Source organism: Limulus polyphemus, unplaced genomic scaffold (genome assembly GCF_000517525.1).
Source record: "Limulus polyphemus unplaced genomic scaffold, Limulus_polyphemus-2.1.2 Scaffold803, whole genome shotgun sequence".
Classification (NCBI taxonomy): Eukaryota; Metazoa; Arthropoda; class Merostomata; order Xiphosura; family Limulidae; genus Limulus; species Limulus polyphemus.
Window position 1 is genome coordinate 212,250 of NW_013666413.1, and position 7,227 is coordinate 219,476.

Sequence of the window (7,227 nt, forward strand, 5' to 3'; positions counted from 1 at the left end):
AAAATAATATTATTTTTTTTCTGTCACTCTTACTTAGATCAAATTATTATTTCGTTTACCACAATGAACATTTTTGATTATTATGTTTGTTAACAAAAATACAAACAAAGTGAAGAAAAGGGAAGAACGTTGATGTCAAACGAATAGGCATCCTTATTCATCTTGATTTTTTTGTGAAATCTACATCTTTTAGTATCAACGTACGTGTTGTGGTCTTTCTTTTATGTATTGTTTTATGATGTTTTGTGAAAAATGTGCACGTGATCGAGAAAAATGGGTAACATTTTTGGATTCAGTGTACAGGAACTACTGTAGAACATATAAAAATTTCAAGACAATAAAACCACCACAGGCCTGTGTAATCGATGTTTTGCAGAGAACCGTCATCGTCACTTGGCTCAAACACTGTTTTACATCTTAATATGACCAGATGAAATGTTATATACAACTTGATACGACACAGACTTCCACTGTTTACCTGAATAAAACACCATTGAACTTTAGTGTTATAAAATGGAGTATTAATGATTACCTGGATGAAACAAATTTACACATTACACAAAGACGTTCCATTGTTTACCCAGATATAACATCATACTTAACTAGACACAGGGGAATTCCACCATTTATTCAGCTAGAACATAATTACACAGAGGAGTTCTCTAATATATTTGAATTAAAACACCTATTACCTTGACGTGACACGGGAAAGGATCATTGATTACCTGAAATAACATTTACCCTAATGCGACATGGGAATGTTTCATTGTTACCTGGATGAAATAAGGGGCTAAATTCTAATGTGGCAAAGGAAAGTTTCATTGTTTACCTGGAAGGAATAGCATTTAACCTAATGTGACTCACGAAAGTTTCATTGTTTACCAGGATGAAATAGCATTTACACTAATATGACACAGGAAAGTTTCATTGTCTACCTGGATGAAATAAGGTTTACAAATTAATGTGACAAAGAAAAATTCCATTGTTTACCTGGATAAATAAGCATTTACCCTTATGTGACACAGAAAAGTTTTATTGTTTACCTGGATCAAATAAGGTTTTCAATTTAATGTGACAAAGAAAAATTCCATTGTTTACCTGGATAAATAATCATTTACCCTTATATGACACAGAAAAGTTTTATTGTTTACCTGGATCAAATAAGGTTTTCAATTTAATGTGACAAAGAAAAATTTCATTGTTTACCTGGATAAATAAGCATTTACCCTTATGTGACACAGAAAAGTTTTATTGTTTACCTGGATCAAATAAGGTTTTCAACTTAATGTGACACAGAAGACTTCCATTCTTTGGTTCATGAGAATATCGCAGTTCCACCGATAGAAACAACATTACCATGTTTTTATGTACGAATTATTTTAATGTGTGTTTCATTGTTCGTTCTGTGTGTCTCAAAACTGATGGGGTGTTGTGTTAAACTCTCTAGAATCACGTTTTGTTTCCGTATACTTCAAGAAAAAAAGAAAAAAAAAAAGGACTGAAACATCAAAAATTGATTTATAATCTTCACCCATAGAAAATACACTAAATCTGTTTTATTATGAATTTCAGTATGATTTTTATGAGAAACATTACTACTTGTGCAACATTTAGATTTTAATGACTATTCTACGCCACCAGGTTTTCTAAGGAAACAAAATAGTTTATGGGCTTTTTCCGCTCAATTCACATATATTATATCACACCTTTTGTGTAAGTTCTTACTTCTTTGAACGCGTGTATTTCCTATCCTTGGTATTGGTAAAGAAATATAAAATGCGGATTGATATTTATTGCAAGTTAAAAGAAAGTAAACTCTACCTTTGACGTCATACTTTCGACAGCATAAGGGTGGCTTGTTCTATAAAACAGGACCTTACATCGACAAAGAAACTCGCAAGTTACCATTCTTTGTCCTATAGACCTGGGGAGAATTTGTGTAATTGGCTACAGTACGTCGGTGGTCTCAATTTCCTTATATATAACCTGCCAGGGGTGTTAAATTTTCAAAAGCCGCTTGCTTCGTTAGAAAACCCAGTTCTACACGTCTTTGTAGTTTAAAGTGTTATTTACTCCAATGAAACAGCGTATAGTGACTTAAGGCAACAAGCTGCAGAAATTATGTGATCTTCAAGATCGTGTTAGTTGCTTTAGGAAAGGGCCTCTGAAAGATCCGTCAGCGTAACGAGGACGTAGTGTTTACTAAAGAACAATGCTCACGCCCGATCGATGCTTATGGTACTCGATATAGCATTAAATACAGTAGCGCTACCTAGCGGGCTGCGTGAAGCCTAATGTTTACAGAGTTTCGTGGCTGAGAGACCAGTTCGCGGCACAGTAGAGCGAGCTGTTTGAATGGGAGCGTGTACATAAGACAGTCAGTCCCCTGACCCGAAGATGTCTGCGTCATTCTTGGCACCAAGATCACGAAGAAGTCCAATGGCGTGATTTTTGATGAGGTGTCCGGCTGTTGTGGCATTCAGCACACTGTTTTCCTTTAGTTTTCAGGCTGACAGCTGTAACAGCTGTTGGGTTACATCAAGTGAGTTGAAGTATATATTTCAGTGTTTGAATGAACGTAAAGAGTTTTATTACATCCACAGTTTCGTGAGTTAGAAACCTTCTTAAGAGTTCTGTTTACTGTAATCTTTACTAATAAATACGTAATCAACAACTAAACCCCAATTCTCCCCTACTGATTTCGAAACTCACTCGAATCAACCCTTTCTCCCCTTTTATAACTAAGAATAAAGCTTTCTACAGAAACTATAGAAATATCTTTATTTCCTTCTCAAGACTTTCTCTTTTATTTACTTGTTTATTTTTTGTTATTTTTACCTAACAAAAAATTTATTCTAGTGTCAAAATATTTCTCTCCTTTCTCCTTCCTTCTCAAAGAACGAAGTTTATTCTACTAGGTTTTGTTTTTGGCTAAAGCTAGCTTTAAACATTTGATTTTCTATCCTTTCTAAAATCGTGGTTCTGAAGAAGTATGAACAAGAGTACTTCGAGATGGTTACGTGAGAACACATTTAATGTTATTCATTTTGAATTTACCAATTTATGTTGTGGCTCACGTGTGCAGGAGAACGTAAATTATATTACTAACTTGAACAATGTTTTAAAGTAACAACAAATCATAGTTTTTGATGTTCACGTATTAAAATGTGACTTGGGTTATTAAGTATTTATATTGTACTCTAGGCTAGTTTCAAGAAGACTTAGCAGGTTTGATCAGAAACAAAACTAGTTAAGCTGTTCATCAGTTTATGAGTTTGATCTTTTGTCAAGCAGCTATAATGTATTACAATGAAGTGTGGATAAAGTAATGTCTTTCCGGCCTGCTATTACCATGGTGACCTAGTGAGTTAACGCGTTCATGATACGTAAATATATCGCATTTTTTTACCTACATCTGTATAAAACAAAACAAAAAACACACACACAAAGCAAAAAAAAAAGAAAAAAAAGAGATCTGAAAAACTTGTAAAGAAACCAGTTTCTCGTTGTTAGCACACTTTGATAATTAATGTTCCGGAGTTCTTTCCAAGGTCGTGCGCTTAGGCAAATAAATTAGAAATTTGTCTATTGAAATTTCTCTAACAATTTTCTAACGACTGGGTTCAACAATTGTGTGTGTGGTCAGTGGTTATACTGATAATCACGAAAAACTGAAACAGTTGAACTATGTGTTATTTGGTTCCTTAGGTTATACAAGTTCAAATATAACTTCTCCAGTTCCTTATGAATTGAGGCATACTTTATTCGGCTTCCAAGGTTACACAATGTGAAACTAAAGGAAAATGTAACTGGCGTGAACTAGGAGGGAAAATGAAGAACGGTTTCTTGGAGACTCTTGGAGACCCCCATTCAATTCCACAATCAAGTGTTAGTTTTGTTTCTTGTTATAGTTTCGCTAGACGTTTAGCAAAACAGCTGTTAACAATCTAGCGAAGTTTAAGTGTCCTAGCATGCTTTATTGAGTTACTTGTGTCCTGTTGAAGACAAAATTGATTCAGTCCGTCATTCATTTTGTTTAATTTTAAACTGAAGTAAACACCAGTACACAAACGCAACAACACAATTTTATGTAGTTTTACTTACATTATATTGAAAATCATATAAGTAGTTTTATTTTAGTTTTAATAGAAAAAAAAGAGATAATTTTACTAAATTCCATGTCTATTTTTGTGTTCATTACGCTATAACCTATATAACATTGAAATTAGTTGCTAGAAACACAAAATGATAATGGTAAACGACTAATGCACTATAATATTGCATTGGAAGTTTAATAAATCCTACTTCTTCCAGTTCTTTCCATCTTCATGATCACAGCTCTGAGAAATGTAAACGATACGTTCCGAACAAATGCACTATTGATCTCAATCGAGATACCAGAATAGTAATAAAAGGAGCATATATTGTTATGTACGGGTAGTTCATGTATGTATTTGTTGCCGAGTTACACAATTATAATTTCGCCACCCAACAATTGCAGTAAAATCTAGGGAGCCTAATGTTGATTTTATGTATGGATTAAATATGTAAATCTTGAAACTACAAATGGTTAAACTCACTCGAAGGAAAAGTAGCGCATTTAGTTTAAACGTCCACAACAAAGTTTTCTTTGCCTTACTGCAAATTAAAAAGTCTACATTTCAGATTTTGCTCCACTGTAGCTATATTTATTTGTTTTTTTAATTTTAAACGTGCCGCCAATTAATGGCCAAATTCAGTGTATCTAAACTTTGTGTGTGTGTGAAGATTTATACTATCGAAGTTATATAACGAAATACTTCAAGAAGCTTCGCGAAGAGTTACACATACATTTGGAATTTATATAATAAAACGCGCAGTATAGTTAATGTATGGAGTCATTACAATGAACTTGTATAATAATAATAATGATAAAAAAGAGCTCAAGAGAATATGCGTAAGCTTTATCATCTGTAACTTATAAGTCAAATGATGTTTTGTGGAAGTTCTGTCATCTCGATCTTTTTTAATAAATCAGAACACCGAAGGAGGATTTGCGGAGGTTCTATCTCATCTGGAGCTTGTACAGTACGTTGAAATATTGCAGGAGGATTTCCGGAGGCTTCAAGAAAAGCTAATCACTTGTTTAGGAATGTAAATCTTTAATGTCAGCTGATAATTTAATACTTTTCACGTGTTTAGCTCACTTGTGTTGTTATATTATATCGTCCAACACTGTGATTGAAATCACAATAAGTTTAAGATATGCAAGCACACTTGTAAACCTTTAGTTTTCCATCTAAAATGCTGGTCGGTAGTTCTGTGGGAGATATTCACGTTTTTGCTGTTTTATATGTCCACATAGTCCTAATAATTGACACGACGGAAATTGAATGAATTTATATTTCTCATTTCCTGTTTTCAAAAATGTTTTACACACATATAATATAATACCGAAGTTAATAATACCCGAAGTAAATGAGCTGCATTTAACAGCAGTTGCCAGAATTTTATGGTCACCTTCAGGTGGAGCTAGAATCGTGTTAAGTGGGCGTTAGGGTTAATTTGAAACGAATACGCAATCTACGAGTATATGACATCCTAAAATGTTTTATCTTATCGCATTCAGTAAGATCATACGTTCAATCGTTGGCGATGATGCCGCGGAGTTATAGCACGTTATAGAAAAGGACCTTACAAAGGACATGCATGTTGCTCAAGAATAAAGTTAATACAACTTTTAACTGTTGTTTTTTATCTTTATTGAGACGAACATCTTCGTTAGTACAGAATAAGAAACATTAAGAGGGAGTGTATTGTTACTTCGACCTAGTTATAAAGTAGATTTACCACCATGTTCTGCATTTAAGAAATCTTTCCCTTTATAGTAAAAAAATAATATGAATACTTTGTGGTTTTGAGACGAAGAATGAAATGTATGTTAATAAAAAATGGTATTTATTAAATGTATCTTTATTTCATAAACAAAATATAAGTTTGGAAAGAGCAGAATATAAGTCATTATCTACAAGTTGGAGCAAAAATACGACTCTCGCGTTTCATACATAATATACACACGAATTGTTGAAGTTGGAGAACATATACATGCACAGTAGCATATTTTAGACATAACACTCATGAATCAAAAGAGTTATTATCATCTAAGTACAACTTTACAGAGCATTTCATGTATACCAGCATTTTTTATTAGGGAAACTGTTTTTACAAAAAATTTCGATAAGATAAGTCATTCATTTGGAATGTATTTTCGAGTTAGTCTGTATCTCTGAAATGCTTTTTGGAATTGGCCACTAAATGAGTGGTCATGCTCTGGAACATGTTACTGTAGTTTTAAAAACCACTGAAAGGATCTACATTTGACTACTTTGACTGTTGACCTTAAAGTTCAGCTTTGGCCATCCAAGCATATCGGGATTTAAGAAAAGTTTCCTTTCACGTAGTATGAGAAAGCTTTTTGCTGATATAGCAACACATACGTACATAAACATTTGACGTCATATCCATTTGACTTTTTAAATTATTAAAGCTACACAAAGGATATCTGTACACAACCGTCCCTAATTCTGAACTGATAGACCAAATTGGGCTTTATTGTAACTATACATTTCTCGTAACTTAACTTTTTAAAACTCATAATCGCTGTGTCTTCATCAGATGTCATTTGTATTGCGTAGAAATTTTATTTTTGAGTGAAAAAATTATACAATAGCTTGTTGTCTATTGGTATTATAAGAACCAATATACAATATACTTAGTTTGTTAGGAAGTGGAACGACATTATTATTTTTATCGCAATTCATTTTGATAGCTGGAAAACGGGAATAATTTGATTTTTGTTTGAAAATATGTTTTCAATTAGAATAAATTAGATAAAAATAGCGTTAAATCTCACTTTTCTACTCAAGTCAACAATGTATGAGCATATAAAACCAAAACTATATCGGTTGAACCATTGCTTTTATAGGTAGTGGTATTAGATTTTGATATTTTCAATATGAACGACATCTTATGCAACACATGAGCTAAATAGCCCTACGATTTAGGCATAGCCATCCCTAATTTAAAACTGTTGATCAGTGAAACAACGACTAGCTAGCAACACTTGCCGCTTATTCGATGACGAGGAACCCACTTTGAGACTAATAATGGTTGGAGACGGCTTGAATGGGTAATGAAGAAAAACTTTAATATAAGTTTAACATGATGACAAAACCTTGTCGAAACGTT

At 33.1% G+C, this 7,227-nt stretch overlaps 1 pseudogene; it reads left to right on the plus strand.

Moving 5' to 3' along the window:
• The first annotated feature begins 2,334 nt into the window (after positions 1 to 2,334).
• LOC106460606 overlaps positions 2,335 to 7,227 on the plus strand; it is a 20,721-nt pseudogene continuing 15,828 nt past the window's right edge.